This window comes from Bos javanicus, chromosome 28 (assembly GCF_032452875.1).
Source record: "Bos javanicus breed banteng chromosome 28, ARS-OSU_banteng_1.0, whole genome shotgun sequence".
Taxonomy (NCBI): domain Eukaryota; kingdom Metazoa; phylum Chordata; class Mammalia; order Artiodactyla; family Bovidae; genus Bos; species Bos javanicus.
In genome coordinates this window covers 17,685,392-17,708,459 of record NC_083895.1, presented here as the reverse complement: position 1 = coordinate 17,708,459, position 23,068 = coordinate 17,685,392, and the positions used below count along the sequence as shown (strand labels likewise).

At 39.3% G+C, this 23,068-nt stretch overlaps 1 protein-coding gene and 1 non-coding gene across 4 annotated transcripts in view; both read left to right on the top strand.

Moving 5' to 3' along the window:
- ANK3 (ankyrin 3) overlaps positions 1-23,068 on the top strand; it is a 749,200-nt gene that overhangs the window by 203,056 nt on the left and 523,076 nt on the right. The gene's annotated exons all lie outside the window — the stretch shown is intronic.
- TRNAG-UCC (transfer RNA glycine (anticodon UCC)) lies at positions 7,658-7,728 on the top strand. Its single transcript has one exon. It is a non-coding gene; the product is annotated as a tRNA-Gly (tRNA).

The window sequence follows — 23,068 nt, the reverse complement described above, 5'->3', positions numbered from 1 at the left end:
GGTTCAGCTACTTTAAGAGAAAACAGTTTTGAAGTCCTGATTCCAAATTCCTGGGACAGACTATTTCACAGGTTGGCTTAGTCATGTGTTCACCTCATGATTGTCAGGGAACTGAGGTAAAGGAGTACTGATGTGCCCCGAGGATTCTTCTTACCATTCATGTTCTCCTTCTTGGGTGTTACTGTCTCAGCAAGCACTTTCCCGCCCACCCAAAATGTGCCCCTTCCCCAAGACTTCCCCTCTCATGATTAGTTCATAGCATTTGATCTTGAACTACTTTTTTTTTTTGTTTTTTTGCTCCCATTAAAATGTTAGCTTTGTGGCATAAGGAAATATTCATTTTATTAATTCCTATAATCCCAGGGCCTAAAATAGTGCTTTGCTTAGTAGGCACTCAGTATATACATGTTGGATGAATACACAGATGGGCAGACATAAGAGATGCTCCTATATCTTGCAGAGGCTGTCCTGTGAATATTTTTAGTGACTAATGAAACTGTACATTTCAGGCTTCTCTGGGAGTTATTTTCTCCTATGTGTGTATTTGACTCTCTTATTTGGTAAATCATATCTTTCACTACTCTCTGTTTTAAATAGGATTTGCCAGCTTTAAATTGCTTATGGTTTTATTAATTTAATTTTCACAGCAACCACCCTGGGTAAGGAAGTCAAGAATCATATTTGGTGGAAGCATTAACTGGGATACTGGAGAATTTTGTGCTTTGTTCTAAGCCAAAAGCCTAGTAGATTATGGATCTCACTATAGAACCCAGGCCTTCTGGTTCCTATGCCTGGGTTAATTTCAGTATTTTTATTATTATTATTTTTTTTTACTTTACAAGTAGGTTGTTTTTAATTGGAATTCTGTAAATTTCCCCTTATCCGTTATTCTTATTCACCACAGAACCTTTGCTTTGCCCAATAATATTCAATTTCAGTCATCGTCCTGAAATATCTACTCTACTTTTAAAACCAACTGTCAAAGGACATGTGACCCAGCCCAAATATGAAGCCACGATTAGCCTCATGGTTAAAGAATAACACAAAATTATAACCATGTTTGACCTGCTCAGAGTAAAATGGCATTTCTCTAAAAGTGGTTTTGATGAGCTTAGAGTCCTTACTGTTATTTAAAAAGAGTTTAGAATTTATTCATTTTGATATTATATTTTAAATTTATTCCTCCGTAAGAATGACTCATCATGAATCACACATTATAGGAGCATCTTAGTCATTGTACACAAATGAAATTGTGACATGAAAGAAAATGAAATGTCACCTTGTTTGTTCCATGATGTTAAGTGTGGCTTATAATTCATATTTTATTTGAGATTATATTAATATGGGTGATGAAATTACAGAATTTCATATTTTAAAAAAATCAATTATGAAAATATTTACTTCTATATGTAATGATTTCAATAATATTTATTTCATTTGAGCAATAATTTATTTTCTTAATATAGAACGTTGTAAGTACACTTTGTAAATTTCAAAAGCAAACTTCTTTTGACCAATGATGATATATATATATATGATAATTATATATATTGGAGTATAGATAGTATTGGAATTATATATATATGTGTATTAAGATTGACTGATTAATCTGGTGGTTTATATCACAGAAACTTTCCTCAGCACCATCACTTATTCTATTTTTTTGTGCCTGAGAGAGATTCCTATGTGGCAATTTGTTGTTGTTATTGTTATTCAACCACTGAGTCATGTCAGACTATTTTCAACCCCATGGACTGCAGAGAGCCAGGCTTCCCTGTCCTTCACCATCTCCTGGAGTTTGCTCAAACTCATGTCTATTGAGTTGGTGACGCCATCTAACCATCTCATCCTCTGTCGTTTGCTTCTCCTCCCTCCTTCAATCTTTCCCAGCATCAGGGATTTCTCCAATGAGCCAACTCTTTGCATCAGGTGGCCAAAGAATTGAGCTTCAGCTTAGTCCTTGCAATGAATATTCAGGGTTGCTTTCCTTTGAGATTGACTGGTTTGATCTCCATGAAGTCTAAGGGACTCTCAGGAGTCTTCTCCAGCACCACACTTTGAAAGCGTCAGTTCTTCGGTGCTCAGCCTTCTTATAGTTCAACTCTCATATCTTTACATGACTACTGGAAGACCCATAGTTTTGACTATACGGAACTTTGTTGGCAAAGTGATGTCTCTGCTTTTTAATATGCTGTCTCGGTTTGTCATTTCTTCCAAGGAGCAAGCATCTTTTAATTTTAAGGCCACAGTCACCATCCGCAGTGATTTTGGAGGCCCGTCCCCACCCCCCAAATAACATCTGTCACTGTTTCCATTGTTTCCCCATCTATTTACCATGAAGTGATGGGACTGGATGCCATGATCTTCGTTTTTTGAATGTTGAGTTTTAAGCCAGCTTTTTCACTGTCCTCTTTCACCTTCATCAAGAGGCTTTTTAGTTTCTCTTTACATTCTGCCATTAGAGTGGTATCATCTGCATTTCTGAGATTGTTGATTATTCTCCTAGCAATCTTGATTCCAGCTTGTGGTTCCTCCAGTCTGGCATTTCTCATGATATGCTCTGCATATAAGTTATATAAGCAGTGACATTATACAGCCTTGACCTACTCCTTTCCCAAGTTCGAAAGAGTATGTTATTTCATGTCCAGTTCTAACTGTTGCTTTTTGACCTGCATACAGGTTTCTCAGGGGACGGGTAAGGTGGTCTGGTATTCCCATCTCTTGAAGAATTGTCCACAGTTTGTTGTGATCCACACAGTCAAAGGCAATTTGAGATTCTCAATTGAGGATGATCTCCATTGTTCTCTTTAAAAGTACTTTTATATCATAATCTTAAAGTAATTAGTATATTCAAGAGATACATGGAAAATCTAAAACTACATTTGCATTACATTAAATTGCTGAATTGTTTAACATGTCACTTTAAAAATTTTCCCCAAATCTTATATCAGTGCTTAAAAATGCAGAACCTCTATGACAATGCTGTTTTGGAAAATAAGATAGCTATTTTTACTCTACAAAATGACAGCCCCCTCTTGAAAACAAAACTCTTGTTTAGTTGAATGTGGAAAATCTTTTCCCCACATTTTCATTTTTTACAAATCCTTCTACTGATACGTGATTTCTGTGTGTGCCATTTTCTTCCTGTTTAATTTTTCTTGAAGCAGAATGTCAGCATTAGCATTTTCTGACTCTTGCTGAAGCAGACATTTAGGTTAATGCTTCTGCTGGCTTTGTTTCAGCCAACTGAGGAACTTTGATGGTAATTATTGGGATTACTTTAATTTGGAAGAGTGTCAGTCCCTTTTTGTGAGCATGATTTACTCTTGCATAAAGCAAATGAAGAGTTCTTAAGGCCAGCAGACCTACTTGGTTCTTTAATTCTCAGACGCACTATTATTTCAAGAAGAAGAAAGGAGACATGGCTTATCATTAGAGAAGGTGCATTCTGTTGTGGAGATGTCTGTTAACAGTTGACCTGCAGTTAGTGGGTTGGAAGCTTCTTGCTTACCTTTTCTTCTAAGGCAGAAGTGGCCATTTTTTGTTGTTTATATAATTCATCTTTTTTAAATTTAATTTTTATTTTATATTGGAGTGTAGTTGATTTATAATGTTACGTTAGTTTCAGGTGAACAGCAAAGTGATTCCGTTATACATATGCATATACCCATTCTTTTTCCGATTCCTTCCCCATATAGATTATTTTAGAATATTGAGCCTGAGTTCTCTGTGCTATACAGTAGGTCCCTGTTGATTATCCTTTTTTTAAATATGCTGCTGCTGCTGCTAAGTCGCTTCAGTCGTGTCCGATTCTGTGCGACCCCATAGACGGCAGCCCACCAGGCTCCCCCGTCCCTGTACAGTAGTGTATATATGTTAATGGCATGAAAAGAGCTCAGAAAAGGGAATTTTGTGCATAAACTTATTTTGAGTATATTATTGGATACTCAGAAAATAATATCTCTTTCTTTACATAAAAATCATTTTAGAAACTTGCCTATTAAATGAGGGAAATATTTTTATGTTTAGCTTGTAGACTTTGATTTGAAAGAAGTTTTGAAGGAGGAAGCAGATGAGCTGCAGGCGGTATTTGTCTCTTTTGCTATTGCCTCACTGTAATAGTACATGGCTTTCTCAATTTTTCATGCATATTTTTTAAATTTTTGCATTATTCTGCACAACAAACATTCTGGAGTTTAATAGAAGGGATGCAGGTTATTGCATCTTTAGAATAAGTTTGTTAAGTTTTTCATCAGCAGTTATGAAAGTATCTGTGATTAGGAATTTGACAGAAAATAATTATGTAGGTTTTACTATATTTAAGAAGAGATAGAAATACTAAGAGTATGTGAATTCCTGAAAAATGAAATAATCAACTTAGCAAAACTAGTGTTTGGTCATTCCTAACGTAACAAGGACACAAGTCCTTTGTAAATATAACAATATAAAATTATTTCATTTTGTTGTGATTTCTAGTGTCTATCCTCAAGATGAAAATAATTTGATTGTTATCAAAAGCTTGAATTTAAACAATGAATTGTTATTTCCAAAGTACATATTATGATTGTTTTGGCTGGAGGTTTCAAATAGTTACTTTGCCAATACCCAGAGTATTGTTTCTCAACGATTATTTCATTATCCCACATGTAAGGAGCCTCTTTAGACATATTTTCCTATTTGCCTCCTCCCCCCAAAAATTTTTAATATGATAGATATATTGTATATCTTTTCATATTCTGTATGACAATCTGTGCTTTCTGTAGAAAAATAATGCATAATATCTAAAATTGTTTCATTCCCCACCCCCCGACCAATGTTTTCCCTGGATGGGGAGTGGGGTTTGAGGATTCAAGGTCCAGAGTGGATTCCATTCAGCTCTACATGAGTTAAGACCAATATCAAGCCAAGAAATTAAGGCCCCTTTTCTTTATTGCTAAGTAAAGTGAAGGATGGGCTTTTCCAGGTGGCTCAGTGGTAAAGAATCCACCTGCCAAGCAGGAGATTGTAGGGTCAATCCCTGGGTTGGGAAGATCCCCTGGAGAAGGAAGTAGCAACCCACTCAAGTATTCTTGCCTGGGAAATCCCATAGACAGAGGAGCCTGGTGGGCTTCAGTCCATAGTGTTACAATGAGCAGACACTCCTTAGGGACTGAAGAACCAAGTGAAGGATACATAGTTTCCTTACTGATAACATTAGGCTATGATGTCATGTTATTCTACTGCTGCTGCTAAGTCGCTTCAGTCGTGTCCAACTTTGTGCGACCCCATAGACGGCAGCCCACCAGGCTCCCCTGTCCCTGGGATTCTCCAGGCAAGAACACTGGAGTGGGTTGCCATTTCCTTCGCTAATGCATGAAAGTGAAAAGTAAAAGTGAAGTCACTCAGTCGTGTCCGACTCTTAGAGACCCCATGGACTACATAGAGCTAATTTGTATTTGCAAATTGTGATTTAAAAAAAAAAAAAAAGAATGATGTTCTCCTCAGATGAAGCAGCTTCCAGAGCCTTCTGAAGTATAAAGCGAGCCTATGCCCAGAGAGGACTGATTTGGCCAGACATCACTGAATCAGAAATTTCTGATGATCTTATTTTCTTCTACTGCTAATAAACTAGAGAAATGGACAGTAAGGAATTTTCCAGTCAGGACTTGGCTCACGTATTGTATTAATTTAATATCTGGGCTGAATCTAAAAGCCCACTGGCACTGAGTGATGATGAAACTGCAAACATCAGAGGAAAAGGTTTCCTTGTTTTAAAAATGACAAATACAGTGATTTCAGGTCATCAGCCTATTGTTGTTCAGTCCCTAAGTCATGTCTGACTCTTGGCGGCCCCATGGACTGTAGCACTCCAGGCTTCATCCTTCACTATCTTCTGGAGTTTGCTCAAACTCATGTTCATTGAGTCAATGATGCCATCCAACCATTTCATCCTCTGTCGCTGCCTTCTCCTCTTGCCCTTCAAATTTCCCAGCACCAGGGTCTTTTCCAATGAGATAATTAACCTCCATTCCGGTGGTAAGGCTCAGTGGTTTGAAGAAAAGAAAAATGTGTCTCAAGGTAGTAGCAGCTTTGCAGCCCCAGCGCCAGTGAGCACAGCTGGCCTCTGCAGTCGTGTGGATATTCACCCAGCTGTGATGAAATTGGGTTTGGTTTTGATACTCTGTGAAGGAGCCTGTTTGACACTGGTTGATCCTGCTGATGTTCTTTTCTTGAGTTTGTTCCTGGCTGAAAGGCTAGAGAAATATTTTTGCATCTTACAGCCTTGGGACTTTTGTTATAAGCCAGTAGTTCACCAATTGTAGTTAATAACAGACATGTATTTTCCCCATACTTGAAGATAGGAAGTTGTCATTTTAACTGTTACACCTGGCTAATGACTATGATTCCAGACTAATTACAGTTTTCTCACATATACTAATAGCTCTAATTTAGAATTTTTTAATAATCACAGGTAGAACTGACAAGCTTTTGAGAAATGGAAACTTTGTACCGTATATCCACTGGAGGAAATTTAGGTTGTTGCACATATAATGCCCTGATCTACTGTAATGAGATATTATTGTTTTTATTTATTTATTTTATTATGGGCCTTTCCAGGTAGTGCTAGTTGTAAAGAACCTTCTTGTCCCTGCAGGAGATGTAAGAGACATGGGTTCTATCCCTGGGTCTACCTCCAGGAAGGTCCCCTGGAGGAGGGCATGGCAACCCACTCCAATATTCTTGCCTGGAGAATCCCATGGACAGAGGAGCCTGGCAGACTTACAGAATCAGACATGACTGAAGTGATGTAACATGCACACATATTTTATTATTAATATTTTTCTTCAGTGTGCCTAATTTTTATACATAGGACTCAATCAATTTCAAGTAGTAAGCAAATATACATCTTGAAGGCTTCTTGGTATTGGTATTGCAGTTTAGAACATCCGTATATCTTTCACTGTAGAGTTGGCTCTTGACCTTTGCAAATTGAACAGCAGAGTTCTAGCATTTCCCAAGTTAGCTTGAGTAATCTGTAATTTTCCTAAGACATCGATGTGTTTGGAATTCTAGAAGGTAGGTATGCAGAAGCAAATGACTTGGTGAGCCATCCACTCAGGATTTAACCTCCATGGCGCTGAAATTGCCCTGTATTCCTTGTTGCTTCCACATGTGGAGAAAATTATATGCAGGAGGGATCCTTGAACTTGGGGAGCGCTATGTCCCTGGTTCTTCTGGTTGTATAAATCAGCATGCTTTTGTAATTGTTGCTACTGTTTTGCAATATTAGAGCAGTGACTGTTACTACCAACTGGAGACTCTAATATGGCCCTCCTGAGAATCACGTCCATAGTGATAAGTGTGGCATAAAACCTCAAGTGTGTCATGACAGAAAAATAAAAATTGGAAAAAGAAACCCACTGGAATAAGGCTTGAAATAAAACAATAAAAACAAAAAAACTCTTAATTTCTCATTGATTATTTTCATATATGAAGTGTGATAAGAAGAATTCTTGATATTTGAATAAACGAGAGAATGGTTTTCAAGTCTTGTCTTTCTGGCAACTAGATAAAGTCACATGGCATAAAGAGACTTGAGAACAATCCATGTCCTTCTCCCCAGTTTTCTTCCCCCTCAAGTAATCTTTTTACATTACAAAGTTACCTTTGGGGAGAATCCCAGGTGGTCCAGTGGTTAGGACTCAGCACTTCCACTGCTGGGGCCTGGGTTCAGTCCCAGGTTGGGAAACTAAGATCTCATAAGCTGTGTGGTAGGACAAAAAAAAATGACCTTTGGAGTATAAAACAACCATTTCCTAAATATAATTCAGGCCAGCTCATGACAAAAATGACATGCATTACAAATAACCAGGTCAGAAATGAATTCGGTTTTCCTCTGTACTTTGTTCCTCCCTCACCTCTCACACTCAGCTGCTTTTTGCAATGTCACTGATGCATCCTCCAAAACCCACAGAAATATCTTCTTCTTAACCCCACCTCCCGGGGTACTACGAGGTCATACTATCCCCTCGCTTTATCTTTTGTTTCTGAGAAGCACTTACTGATATGTGTGGGAGTGCTTTAGTGGATTAGACAAGGCAAGCGCCTGGGCTTGGCTGCAGAGGAGCACCCTGCCTGGAGGAGAAACTGGCTCTCATTGACCGCTGGGAGCTGCTGAGCATCTTTTCTGTGGTGGTTCATCGCTTCTTCAGCTGGAAAATGGTGGGCTCTTCCTGCATCACACAGATCTAGTTTCAGTTCAGTTGCTCAGTTCTGTCTGACTCTCTGCAACCCCATGGACTGCAGCACGCCGGGCTTCCGTCTCCATCACCAACTCCCAGAGCTCACTCAAATTCATGTCCACCAAGTCGGTGATGCCATCCAACCATCTCATCCTCTGTTGTCTCTTTCTTCTCCTGCCTTCAATCTTTCCCAGCATCAGGGTCTTTTCCAAGGAGTCAGTTCTTCACATCAGGTGGCCAAAATATTGGACTTTCAGCTTCAGCATCAGTCCTTCCAATGAATATTCAGGACTGATTTCCTTTAGGATGGGCTAGTTGGATCTGCTTGCAGTCCAGGGGACTCTCAAGAGTCTTCTCCAACACCACAGCTTGAAAGCATCGATTCTTCAGTGCTCAGCCTTCTTTATGGTCCAACTCTCACATCTGTACATGACTACTGGAAAAACCATAGCTTTGACTGGACAGATGTTTGTTGGCAAAGTAATGTCTGCTTTTTAATATGCTGTCTTGGTTGGTCATAACTTTTTTTCCAAGGAGTAAGCGTCTTTTAATTTCATGGCTGCAGTCAACATCTGCAGTGATTTTGGAGCCCCAAAATACAAAGTCTTTCACTGTTTCCATTGTTTACCCATATATTTGCCATGAAGTGATGGCACCTGAGCCATGATCTTAGTTTTCTGAATGTTGAGTTTTAAGCCAACTTTTTCACTCTCCTCTTTCATTTCATCAAGAGCCTCTTTAGTTCTTCTTCACTTTCTGCCATAATGGTGATGTAATCTGCATATCTGAGGTTATTGATATTTCTCCCAGCAATCTTGATTCCAGCTTGTGCTTCATCCAGCCCAGCATTTCGCATGATGTACTCAGCATATAAGTTAAATAAGCAGGGTCTCAGAAAATTTAATCAATCTTAGTCCCTCCTTCATTTACATAGCCAGGGAGCCCCTGTGTGACCTAGGCCTGACGCTGCCTCCTTTTGGTCTCATAGCCCAGTCCAGATCGGGCAGCAAGGTCATCAGACAGGACAGGTAGGAGATGTCCTCATCAGAACAGTACTTACTATCCTTTAGCCTTCAGAGATCAATTCTATATGCAAAAATGTTGGAGAAACATTTTAAGATATTAAATTGGATTTCTACATATTATGCTTTTTGTTGTTCAGTTGCCCAGTTTTGTCCAACTGTTTCTGACTCCCTGGACTGCAGCACGCCAGGCCTCCCTGTCCCTCACCATCTCCCGAAGTTTGCCCAAGGTCATGTCTATTGCACTTTTTACTGTATGAACTTTCTGCTGGTTGAGAAAAACTGTTTGTAGCCCTCATTCAGCTTTGTTACACACTCCTGAGGGTACTTGTTAAATATTTAGCCACACCTCTTATTAATTACCTTTATCAGGTGTACCTTTTTCAAATTGCACAATGTAATCTGCTCAGCTTAAAGTTCTGACTCACACCTATACCCATAAAATTTTGCATCTTCAATTAGCAAAAATTATTATATGTGGTAACCATATTTGGCAGCATGTTTGGAAAGGGCATGTAGCATCCAGGCTGAGAACCAGTGGACCAGAGAAAGTGTTTTCAAAGTGTTTGTACTAACAACAACAGCAGCAACAGCCATAATATCACTTGGACCTTGTTAGCCATGTAGATTCTCAGTCCATCTTCCCCATTCTACGGAATGGGAAACTGCAGCTGGGATAATGCAGTCTGTGTTTTAACAAGCCCTCCAAGTCATTCTGATGGATGCTGAAGTCTAAGATCCATTGTACAACATTAATTATTACCACACGTGCTCAACTGAGAAGAAGCTTAACGAATGGCAAGAAGCAGGTATAGGACTGAGTTTCTTTCCGCTGCCATATGCAATTCATTGCAGTGAAACATTTGGCTTATCACAGAAGACTTTGGTTTTAGGAAGTGATTCTTAGGCTCTGGTTGTGTGTCAGAGTCAGGCTTTTAACCAATGCACATTCCTGTGTTTCATCTTGGATATTGTTATTGAGTCTGTAACAATAGGGCCCAGGAACCTGTTTTAAATAACCTGTCCAGGTGGGTCCACAGCCAATCAGAGAATTGTTTGTGAGTCAGTGATTCTAGACCTGTGCTTTGAGGGGTCATTAACATCACGTGGAGCATTTCTGTAGGCAGGTCCCTAGCCCAGCTCCCAGGAAGTCCTCTCCATCAGGTCTGGGATGGGACCAAGAATCTGCTTTTCTAACAGGCTCTGGGTGATGCTGGTTCTTGCCCTCAGCACTGATCTCAAATGCTGTGGTGATGGCTTTTGAGCTCCTAAACAGATGGCAGACTTATTTACGTGAGCTCACCTCTTCTGGCAGACAGCCAGTGATTTTTCTTAGTAAACTGTGTATCTTCCTGAGATATTTATGTTTACTCAGGCATACATATATCAGTGTTCATATACAGAACCTTCTTTTTTAAAATTTTATTATTTATTGTTTTTGGCTGCACTACGCAGCATGTAGAGTCTTAGTTTCTTGACCAGGGATCAAACCCTCGCTCTCTGCACTGGAAGCCCGGGGTCTTAACCATTGACTGCCAGGCAGGCCCCACTAAGCCTTCTTTTTAATTAAAATGCTAACCCTCACTGCTCTGTACTTTAACCAAATTAATATACTGTGGAATCTTTCCATTTTAATACATGGAGGACTCCCGGTTCTTTGTGTGCAGCTGCGTAGTACTCATCACCTGATTGTTCCATAATCTGTTTAAACAGTCTCCTCCTGATGGGTGTAATTGAATTTCCAGTTCTGGTGTCCACAAATAAACCAAAGAGCAGACACCCAAAGTCCAAAAACCTCATGTTTGAGCAAATTGCCTTATATTCTCCATTAGCTCCTCAAGAGATCACCTTCTGGCATTGTTCCATAATTATATTCTCATTGATTCTGAGTAAAGAAGAACAAAAGTTTAGTTTTGATCTGTGTAAAATATCTTTTTAAAATTCCCATTGAAATATTAGACAAAGAGTTCTAATGGGTAAGGAAGGGTGGAGAGTAATAGCTATTGTGAACACCTTGGCGGCCAAGACTTTGACTAACATGGTCTTAAACTCAGTCATTAGGAGGCAACATTTTGGTGGGTGTCATCATGTTTTTTCACAGAAGTAGCATCTGGCTCAGAGAAATTAAGGTTTATAGATAGTAAATAGGGCACTAAGGTGTTAACTTAATAAAGGTATTATTTCACTTCTTACTAATTCCAGCACCCTGTGTTTTTCCCTCATGAATATCTTCAGTTTAAGGATGTGTGTGAAAACGTGGGGGTTCAAAGCCCAGATCCAGCTGTCCCAATCTGCATGGACCCTGCTTCTTCCTTAGAAGGGCTCATTCTAGGCTGATGTCAATGAGTCACGTAAGGCACAAAATTCAAGGAGGAGTTCCTCTCAGAGTCATGCACTTGAGCCCTGTATGCTTCATTCCTTTACTCTAGTCAGACCTGTGCCTTAGTGTTCTTGTATATAAAATGGGGATAAAAATAATGACTTTCTGTCTTTTTTTTTTTTTTTGGTGAGGATTAATGAAATTGAGGATTAACATAATTTACATGCATAAAAATATTTAAAACAGTACTTGCCTCACAGTAAGTTCTAGTTCAAGTGAATTATAATTAAAGTTTAGTTTCTTTATTATTCACTCACATAGAACAGTCATAATCCTGCTTAAAGAAATGGAACTCTGAAAGCTAACTTTTTTTTTTCCAGGAGAACAAAAGAATACTTTATGGCTTTTTATGAGCTTTCTTTTATGACCTGACTTGAATAAGAAGATGCTGACATCTCCTTTTAAGTCATCGTCTTCTAAAGTTCTCCCAACAGAAGCCGCTGTTGGGAAGCCACTGGGCATCCGTCTTAGGGATAGGGCCTGGATGGTGGGGCTCTGGCAAAGGTTGACCTGCACAAAAGGGTCAGGCCAGGGGCAGGCTTCCTTGTGACTCAACTTTTCTTTTCTTCCCCTTCAGAGGCACGAGGTGGGAGTGGGGGAATCCCAGCTCCTATTTAATGCCAGCTTTTATTCAGTTCCTTTTGAGCATTCCCTCCTACCCACACTTCCTCCCACTCATATCTCAAAATATTAACGCCTGAGACAGAAAGTGAATTCTGAGGCTTTTAAGTAAAGACTTCAAAAATGTCTGTCATGTATCTTTATATATTTGTAAATTGTTTAAAATGTAACAGAGCTGGTGTATTGTGTACAGATTGGTGATGATGTCTAACAGCTATATTGTCACATCTACAATATACGCCAGTGCTTCACGAGAACCAAGGCAATCATGATTAAAAGCTGATCAACTAATATTTTTATGGCTTAATTTGTTTCTTTAATAATGAATGTGCCATCAGACAACCTGAGTCAATAAATATGGGTTAGGACTTTGCCATTTTTTGCTTTAGAAGGAGGAATATGAACTCTGCACTGTATGTTTATAGGTACATACCCTGGTGTGTATGCCTAAGTAGAACATATATCACCCATTTTTATTTTCAAAAATAAAGTGGTGTTGATGAAGCCTGCATCAATTTGTGGGGGTGATGCATGGAGTATCCATTTGTGACTCTTCCACCGTCTGCATCTGGGAAGACAGTGCTTTGGCTCCTGATGGCACTCTCCTGCTGTTTATTAACCATAAACATTTAAGAACGTTCTGTGATCCAGAGTTCAGAGCCTTTGGAAGCCTTTGCTGGAGAATGCACTGCACACTGGGCTGGCCTGAGATGGTTGTTTTTACTGTTCCACAGACAAGTTTTCTCTCACCCTCGTTGTCTACCACTAGTTTCGCTCGGAAGAGCAGCAGCTTCTGCGTTCCCCTGCGAATAGGTCTTTGCTTGCTGTGATAGCATGGTGCTCTCGTGAGCATCCATGGTGAGCTGGTAGATCACAGTCATTTGTGGTGATGGTGGACCTGTCTTATCTTTCACAGATGGTTCAAATATGAAACTCATGAAAGTGTCCACGTTGGATTAGCATCTTGGCATGATTATAAATGTTAATGGCAACCATCCCTGTTATTTAGGCCAGGGTGTCCCCACTATTTTGATCATTCAGTCCATTAGTAAAAAAGCAGTCCATTCACTCAGGGTATGATAGTGGTTCTCAAAGGGGATGTTTTTGCATGCCTGGGGAACAATTGACAGCATCTGAAGACATTTTCTTTATTACAACTGGGGAGGAGAATGTATTACTGATATCTGGTGGGTAGAGGCCAGGGATGCTTCTAAACATACTGGATGCATAGGGCACTCCCCCCCAACCCCCAAACAAAGAACTATGTCACCTCAAATGTCAATAATGCTGAGGCTGAGCAGCCCTAATATATAAATTGAACCATAGGAAATTGCACATAATTTCTAACTATACATATTAGAGTGAACCATATGAAATGCTGATGTTCTCTCAGTTTCTATTTACAGAAATGGTAGTTTCATACATTTCAGCATAATTTGTGAAATTATAGATTGTATAAATTACTCTACCAATGAATATTTACATTATAAAATTCACAAAATAGGCTCTTTGGGAGTCTATGCCAATAAATATAGTTTCAGCATTTTTGTATTGTATCCCTGTGGATCATTTTGCACATAACCCCTTTTGGAAAGTACTGCTCTAGACTGTAGTTTAATCTGGAGTTTGGTGTGATGGCCATTGACTTACTAGGCTAGACTCTCTTATAGTGTGTTCTTTGGTATACGTAAGGGTTCTTCATGGTATCTGGGGGTAACTAGCTGCTGTTTATAGGGTTCAGTTCAGTTCAGTTCAGTCACTCGGTCATGTCTGACTCTGCGACCCCATGGACTGCAGCACAGGCTTCCCTGTCCATCACCAACTCCTGGAGCTTGCTCAAACTCATGTCCATCGAGTCAGTGATGCCATCCAACCATCTCATCCTCTGTCGTCCCCTTCTCCTTCTGCCTTCAATCTTTCTCAGCATCAGGGTCTTTTCCAGTGAGTCAGTTCTTTGCATCAGGTGGTCAAACTATTGGAGTTTCAGCTTCAGCATCAGTCCTTTCAATGAATATTCAGGACTGATTTCCTTTAGGATTGACAGGTTGGATTTCCTTGCAGTCCAAGGGACTCTCAAGAGTCTTCTCCAACACCAGCGTTCAGAAGCATCAATTCTGTAGAAATCTGAATCTGATCTTCTTTGCCACCTGAATTAGGGCAGCTCCTTGCAAAGCTGAGACATTGAGTATCCATTTATATTGCATTTGAAGAGGGAGTTTAGCTGGCAGAAATGACACTCTGACATCCACTGCATGGGGAACTGATCTGCAGTGATCTTCTGCAGTCTCTTTTCTCTGGGTCCTTAGTGTGTAGCACGCCCAGCAGCTCAATAAGTGCTCTTTGAAATGAACTCCAGAGGATATTCTGCTTGGATGAAGGAGGACTTTGAATTCAAGTGAGGAGAGTCTTTTCTCTTAATAACATCCCCTGAAAAAAATCTGATATTCCCAAGTTTCTTATTTTTAGGGAGGTTTATATGCTATTTTTACTTTTTGGTTTATGAAGTGGTATTTATTAAGAACTCATGTGGGTGTGGGTGTTTCTGAACTTCTCTTTTGTGTTCTTGTCTGAAATGAATATGGATTGGTAAAAACAAAAGCCGTCTCCCTGCATATGGTGGCATAGTGTGCACTGATCTTGTGAAGCATGTTGAAGGAATTCAGTGCCATCATCTTGGCACTCAAGCACTGGATAAATGTTAGACTTCTCCTAGAGGGCTTTTAAAAATACAGATTCATGATCTGGGAGAGGTTCTTAACATCAGTATTTTTTTAAACAGTCCTCTGATGACTCTACCTTTCAGTCAGAGCTGAGACCACTGATTGAGAAGTTAAATATAATACATTTGTTTCCTGCGTCTTTTTAAAAATATAATTTACTATCTAGCACTTTATGTGAAAGTCTTTAATATCTATATTTAAGTGGGAAAACCCCACAAGATATGGATATACAGTATATGCATATCGTGTGTATATACAGAGTATATGCATAGTGTATATATACATATGAGATGGACAATGACACATACGTATATTCAGGAAAGAATTTATGAAGAGATGTACCAAAATTTTTAGCACTTATCTCTTGGGTGGGATTTCGAGTTTGGTGTCAAAAGGAGACTCACTAATTGTCCAGTTTTTCCCCCAAGAGCATATTTAAAAAAGGACAAAAACAACAGATGACACCCTACGAATTTTCATTCTTTATTTCTTCATATGAGTCTTTTTCTAAATACTGCATTGTAGGTCTCTCATTCTGTTGGCACTGCATTGACATCATTTCTTTGGAAATTTGTTGAAGAGAATGTTAAATTTTCATTGGGGAAAAGCTGGTTAGCTCTCTCCTAACAACCTCTTCAGCAAGATTCTGATGTATTATTAAAACAATGCCTTTTTTGTTTCAAATTCTTTATGGGCAAGCATATTATATGAAAGAACTGTTTATCACAATGGTCTGGAATAATCACTACTGACATTTTTATGAGTCACAGCAAAATTCAAATAATGTCTGTGCGATGGAATGCACAGTAAAAGGGACTCAAACGTATAGAATCAGGGTGTCAGGAATAGTGTTCCATATTAGAGTTCCTCCACTGAGATGGATATCGTCTTTAAAGTTACTGCTGATTTCACTGTTCCAGTAACATTGATGAAATCATTCTGAGGAAGCCTGCCTTACAGTCCTCTGAGAACAGTCGATTAAATGCATATATTGTATAGTGAGGAAACTTAAGAGTTTGCAAAGCCCTTCTCATTTTCCTGTTACTCTATGTAGAAAGACGAATGTATGTGATTTTGCTGCAACGATTCTGTTAACTAAGGAATGTTTACAAGTGAAAAAATACCATCGCGATGGGGAATTCTTTCATGGCTGACTTGTTTCATGTTGTCATGAGGAGTCAGAGTTTCTGACAAATGCCATATAACCTGGGCTAGCTCACATAGGTTATCTGTGCTTTTTTAGATTCAGATAACCTTTTCTTGCATCCTCTGAAGTGGCTGAATTAAGGGCCTTGTTTTCCTTGATCCAGCACCAAGCAGTCTGGTCCAGTTCCTTTTTGTCCAATGTTATAGATGTCACATCTGTGTAGAATAATGGAACTGACAATGATGAGCGTTCTGGACGGGCTCAGGCATTTACAGGAGGCATTATACCCTTTGCTCCTCATGGAAACCCTGAAAAAGGATTGAAAGTTCCAAGGGCAGAACCCATGTCTCAAATGTTGACAACCTGTGCAGTTCTGTGCACACAGTAGGCTTTCAGGAAGCATTCAACATCTCTTTCCAAAGATGCCTAATACTGAGTTCTTTCAACATCATGCTCTCTCTCTTTAAAAAGGTGCTAATTTCTTCAATGGGCTTCCCTGTGGCTCAGTGGCAAACAATTCACCTGCCAATACAGGAGATGCGGGTTCGATCCCTAGGTTGGGAAGATGCCCTGGAGAAGGAATTGGCAACCTATTCTACTATCTGGTACTACTATCTGGGAAATCCCATGGACAGAGGACCCTGGTGGGCTACAGTCCATGGTATTGCAAGAGTCAGTCATGACATAGTAACTAAACAGCTGATTCTTAAGCCTTTCTAGCTTTTGTCTATTATTGAAACAATGCGTCGTGGCCTTCCCTAGTGTCCTTGGAGTTCTATCAATAAATAAGGTTTGCATGGATTTTTCTGACTTGCTGAAGGACAACTGTGGTTATTAATACTGGGAATCTAATTTGAAATTTTTACATGGTTTCTAGGACTGAAGACGATAAAATCCTATCTCTTTTCAAGACAGATGTTTATATTTATAATAAATCTTCTGAGATTTTTTGCTCAAAATGGGAAGCTTCTGCTTACTTTTTAGACTTAATCAATTCCTCCTACAGTTTCCCAGCAAAGATTTGTTCTTTGGGGTGAGATTTCTACAAAGAAATCAACGTCAAATGAAATTATTAAAAGAAAAATAAAATGTTTAAATCATACGTTTTGATGTTGAACATCATGATGATTTCAATGAATAAAAACTGACAAAGGACAATGTTTGCTTTATTATTGATTCAGCATGTAGAGTCCAGTTGGATTGCAGAGCACCTCACTTTATGGGTTAAGTTCTTTATGTGAAATATAGAACCACGGATCCTTTGTATTTTAGGGTGATTCTCCCCTTTAACCTTGGGAGTATGCCTCTTAGGGTTTGGGATGAACAGAATTATGCTTGACATCAGTCTCAGTGCTGTTTGTTTGTTTGCTTTGGTTAAACATAGGAATTTACTCAGCCAGGAACTTTTATTGTTGGTTTTCTTCAATGGACTACTTTCTTTGCCAGGCTCCAAGATCCTGCCCCTTCTAGTTTTTCTCCAAGTGATCATTAAAATTACCTGGAGTACTTAAGATTCCTAAGATCTTTCCTTGGCAACAGGATTTTAGTTTGTTGTTGTTGCTCAGTCACTAAGTTGTGTCCAGCACTTTGTGGCCCCATGAACTGCAGCACGCCTGGCTTCCCCATCATTCACTATCTTTCAGAGTATGCTCAGACTCATGTCCATTGAGTCGATGATGCCATCCAACCATCTCATCCTCTGTCGCACTCTTTTCCTCTTGCCCTCAATCTTTGGCAGCATCAGGGTCTTTTCCAATGAGGTGGCTCTTCGCATCAGGTGCCCAAAGTATTAGAACTTCAGCTTCAGCATCAGCCCTTCCAATGAATATTCAGGACTAATTTCCTCTGGGATTGACTGGTTTGATTTCCTTGCAGTTCAAGAAACTCTTAAGAGTCTTCTCTAGCACCACAGTTCGAAAGCATCAGTTTTAGTTAGCCTAGGATATTTTGTCATCAAAAGTTTATAGCCCTGTGGTTATACCATCATGCCTAGGGCAGGCAGTTGGTAGACCTAGAGATAACCAGGATGGTAGAAGTGGGGAAAAGAGAGGGGAGACCAGAGGAATTGGATATTTCACTCCTATGAGGACCCAGGAGTTCCATAGTACCTCTGTAATTTAAGAAAAGGCTGGGCAAAATTGTGTTTACCTTTTGAACAGCCCAGTGTATGCTTATACATGTGGATGTTCATATACATGCTTGCATTTCAATAGCTGCCATTTGTTAAGCCCTGGTAGGCCGTATGCACTGTCTCATTTAATGCTACAACCATGGTTTTTTATTGTGGTGACAAAGAGTACATGACCGCATCTTTTATCATTAGCAAAGTATAATGTGTCTCTGACAAATTACTTTTGGCAAACGTTTTAATTCACAAAGGTCTTTTGCACAAATCTATGTATGTGTACACCAGGCAAACTTGTCAGAGATTTTGCAATGGACAAAAAAAAGATTACTATGTGTCTTATCAATGAAATGTTACCTGAAGCCTTCTGTATTCTTTCTTGCAAGTTATCTAATTTTCTAGAGGTGTGTGTCTTTTGTTATCTTTAACAAGGTTGCAGAAAACTGATGGTAAGACAAATAAATTTTGTCTTATGGAGTCGACATTAACAAATCTTCCTTATGGAAAAGGCCAGTTTAGTATCTATTTTTTGAATTCTATTATATGAATTATTAGTATATATAAGACAAAATTGTTCTTATGTATGTATCTGCTCTTTGACCTGATTCTAACATCATATTGGTTCTTTCATTATTTTAATGACTTCTATAAAACCTTTGAAATACATTCATTTTATATTCACATAAGAATTACCATTTGAACATTTAAAAAGATTATCCTTTAACTCATGTCATCCTTATAAAGCCTTATGAAAATATGTTAATATAACAGATGAGGAAAGTTCAGTCAGTGGATGGGATTAGGAACCCCTAATCATCCAGTTGATCTGGATGAATAGTTAGGAGTTTTTGGTTATGCTGGATCAGAGGATCTGGAACTCAGGCAATTTAGAGTGGAGGCTCAGAGAGGTCAAAGCCAGATAATTGGCACTAATTCAAAACCTGGTTCTAGGATGGAAAGGAAAGTGTCAAAGACTTAAACAAGCAGCAGGTGTGGGACATAGGGCAGATGAACTGAAAAGTTTGAATCTAGCAAAAGGGTGAGACAATCAGAAGCCCATGATCCAAGTAGAAATCTGACCAGACAGCATGCGTTGCTTCCAAAAAGTACGTCTTGATATGGAGTTTTAGCAGTCTTGTGTCAGAGTCATTCTGTGGTCCCGTGGCAGCAGGAAGCAGCCCCATCAGGGGCATTTAAACTAAGCATAAAATTGGAAACATCTGGCCCAGTGAAGGCGCTCATGGGTTGAGGCAGGCAGGGACTCCTGAAACCTGCGTCAGGACAATGGCCTTCAGCTGGGCTCAGCTGCAAGGAATTGCATTGATTTTTTTTTCCCCAGAAAACTGCACACATTCCCCAATTCCCCATGGAGCTGACATTTTCTTAGCACCAGATTAATCAAACTGTGTTCAAAGTGAAAAAAACTTTTCTGGTCAAGTTAGTCTTAGTCTCTTGATAGTAGCAACTATTACCTGGTCTTTTTTTATTTTTTCCCTGACTTTAAAGTACTCCTGAAGTTATGTTTGCCGCCCTTCTAATTTGTAAGCTAGATAGGTAGCTTGATAGCTTTTTTTTTTTTGGTAGGTTTTTGTTTTTTGGGGTTTTTTGGCAGCTTTCATTATCTGCTACAATCAGGAAATAGTGATGTTTTGGAAGTAATTTATGAAATAGTGGTGATTTGGTAATTACTTTTTGGGGTAGGACAATCTTTGTGTTAAAGCAGTCCTTCTCACAGCTTTGATCAGTTACATTACAAAGGGAAAAAGTGATTCCAGATTTGGCCCTGCATGGCTGGTAAGAATCCGTGAATGATAGTTTTAATGCAAGACGTTGAAAGTGACTTGGGTGCCTCATTCTGCACCATTATCCAAGGATGCAGCCACTGTTTTACATTAATTTCTTATTTTAACTATATAAAATCTTGCTAAGTTAGCTCATCATGATTAAAATGAACTTTAATCAGAACTGTCATAAATTTGCTAATTATTTTGTGTGCTCAGGTTTTAACCTCTGCTCAGAACTTCAAGCTTTATTTAAACTCTAGGGTGTTTAGTACAAGTATAACTTTTCCCAATCTTCTTTAATCAGAAACCTAAGTAGCTAATAGCTAACTAGTAGATTAGCTTATTAGTTTTTTGCATTACATAATGTCTATTTCAGGAGAAGGCAATGGCAACCCACTCCAGTACTCTTGCCTGGAAAATCCCATGGACGGAGGAGCCTGGTGGGCTGCAGTCCATGGGGTCGCTAAGACTTGAACATGACTGAAGCAAATTAGCAGCAGCAGCAGCAGCAATGTCTATTTCGTTCCTATATATGCTGGATGTCTCTGTACTAAGTTGTTTGCAATGTGATACAATTTATTCTTATCCTGTGATTTGACTCACAGATTCCCTAGAACTCAGGTTATGTAGACACAGTGAAGGTCTCCTGTAGAGAAGAAAAATACCCTTTTATAACTGATACACAAAGAAACTGATAAGAAGTCCCTGGTTATTCATAGGTATGATTTATATTGCCCCCAAATAGGTGGAACTTGGCTGTACTCATCAAAGGACTGTAACTTCTTTTATTTTCAAAGTAATGGATTTTGTAGACAATAATGGCTGATTTGCTACAGAAACATTGTGCTCATGTATCATGATCTAGTTTGTGGATCAAATTTTGAAAAAAATATTTAAGAGAAAATTGCAAAATGCAAAAAGGATTAAGACTTTTGGGTTAGGGTATGAATTCAGTCAATTTAAAACATATCACTCTATGTGTAATTGAAAGTTATTCACTCAGTCGTATCCAACTCTTTGTGACACCATGAACTGTAGCCCACCAGGCTCCTCTGTCCAGGGAATTCTCCAGGCAAGAATACTGGAGTGGGTTGCCATTTCCTTCTCCAGGGGATCTTCCCAACCTAGGGATTGAACTCAGGTCTCCTGCATTGCAGGCAGACTCTTTACCAACTGAGGCAGCCTGGTGCAATTGGTCTGTTAATATCTAAAAACTGTTTTTGATATAATTTTTACCAGAGGGTGGTCATATCATATAAATTTTCAGAAGGACAAGTTTTCTGTTTGCCAATCAGTATGATTTGTGTGTGTGCATTCACTACTCAGTCGTTTCCGACTCTTAGCAAATCCGTGGACTGTAGCCCTAAAGGCTCCTCTGTCCGTGGAATTCTTAGGCAAGAATACTGGAGTGGGTTGCCATTCCCTTCGCCAGGGGATCTTCCTGACCCAGGGATTGAACCTGGGTCTCCTGCATTGCAGGCAGATTCTTTAAATGACAATAAACAAAAGTACCATAATAAGTAACACAAGAGCCTGTGCTTTTACTGGAGCAGTTTATGACCTATATAGCAAGGCAGACTATACAGACAAAAAATTCAGAGGAAAAAATATTCAAGGATTGTTAGTATTCTAGAAATTGAATGCAAATTGGGAAAGCATCTTAAAAGATGCCTTGGTTGAACATTTTTTTCTTATCTTTGTTTATGTTACTCCTCTGAAATAGCTCCTAATTGGGTGATTTCTTTGCAGCCCTGTGCGTGGTTTGGAATGAGAACGGTATTTGAAATTGATAGGTCTGAGCTTGAATCTTAAATCCATCATTTTGTAGTGAATTATGTGAATTTGTGTGTGTGCTTGTGTTAACATTGCTGACATTGAGGCCCACAATCAGAACACCACCTATCACCTCATGACAAAGAAATTTCAATAATCTCATAACTGCTTGGCACTTTAAACCCATCTTCCTGATCCTACACACACAGCCTGGGCTTTGAGGCATCCACATTTCCAGGGGTTGTCTGTGATATTTATTTATTTTTTAGCTTTGTTGAGTTTAGTTATTTTACAGTGTTGTGTTAGTTTTTGCTGTACAGTAATATGAATCAGCTATATGTATACATACATCCCCTCTTTTTTTGAATTTCCTTCTCATTTAGGTCACCATAGAGCACTGAGTGGAGTTCCCTGTGCTGTACAGTAGGTTCTCATTAGTTATATATTTAATACAGACGGAGGAGCCTGGTAGGCTGCAGTCCATGGGGTCGCTAGAGTCGGACACGACTGAGCGACTTCACTTTCACTTTTCACTTTCATGCACTGGAGAAGGAAATGGCAACCCACTCCAGTGGTCTTGCCTGGAGAATCCCAGGGATGGGGGAACCTGGTGGGCTGCTGTCTATGGGGCCGCACAGAGTCGGACACGACTGAAGCGACTTAGCAGCAGCAGCAGCAGCAGCGTGTATATGTCAGCCCCAGTCTCCCAGTTCACCCCCCACCCCCTTCTTCTGTCTTTGCTGTCCCTGCTTTTGTTCTCTGTATCTGTATCTCTATTTCTGCGTTGCAAATAGGTTCATCAGCACCATTTTTCTAGATTCCACACATATGTGTTAATATATAATACTTCTTTTTCTTTTTCTGACTTACTGCATTCTCCAGGACAGTCTCTAGGTCCATCTGTGTCTCTGCAAATGGCACAGTGCGTTCCCTTTCATGGCTGAGTAATACTCCATTGTATATATGTGCCACATCTTCTTTATCCGTTCCTCCACCGACGGACATTTAGGTTGCTTCCATTTCCTGGCCGTCGTAAAAGTGCTACAACAAACATTGGGATGCATGTATCTTTCAAAATTATGGTTTTCTCTGGGTATATGGAGTTATCGTTACGATTCTCTGCCTTCGCTCTTACTGTGGTGAGGCAAAATAAAATTAACATTAGACTGAGCTCTTTGAAAGCTTTTATACCTTGTGTCTCAGTGCCTGAAAGGCGCCTAGAACATGATAGATGTTGTATATACATTAGTTGACCAACTTTGAATTAGAAAACC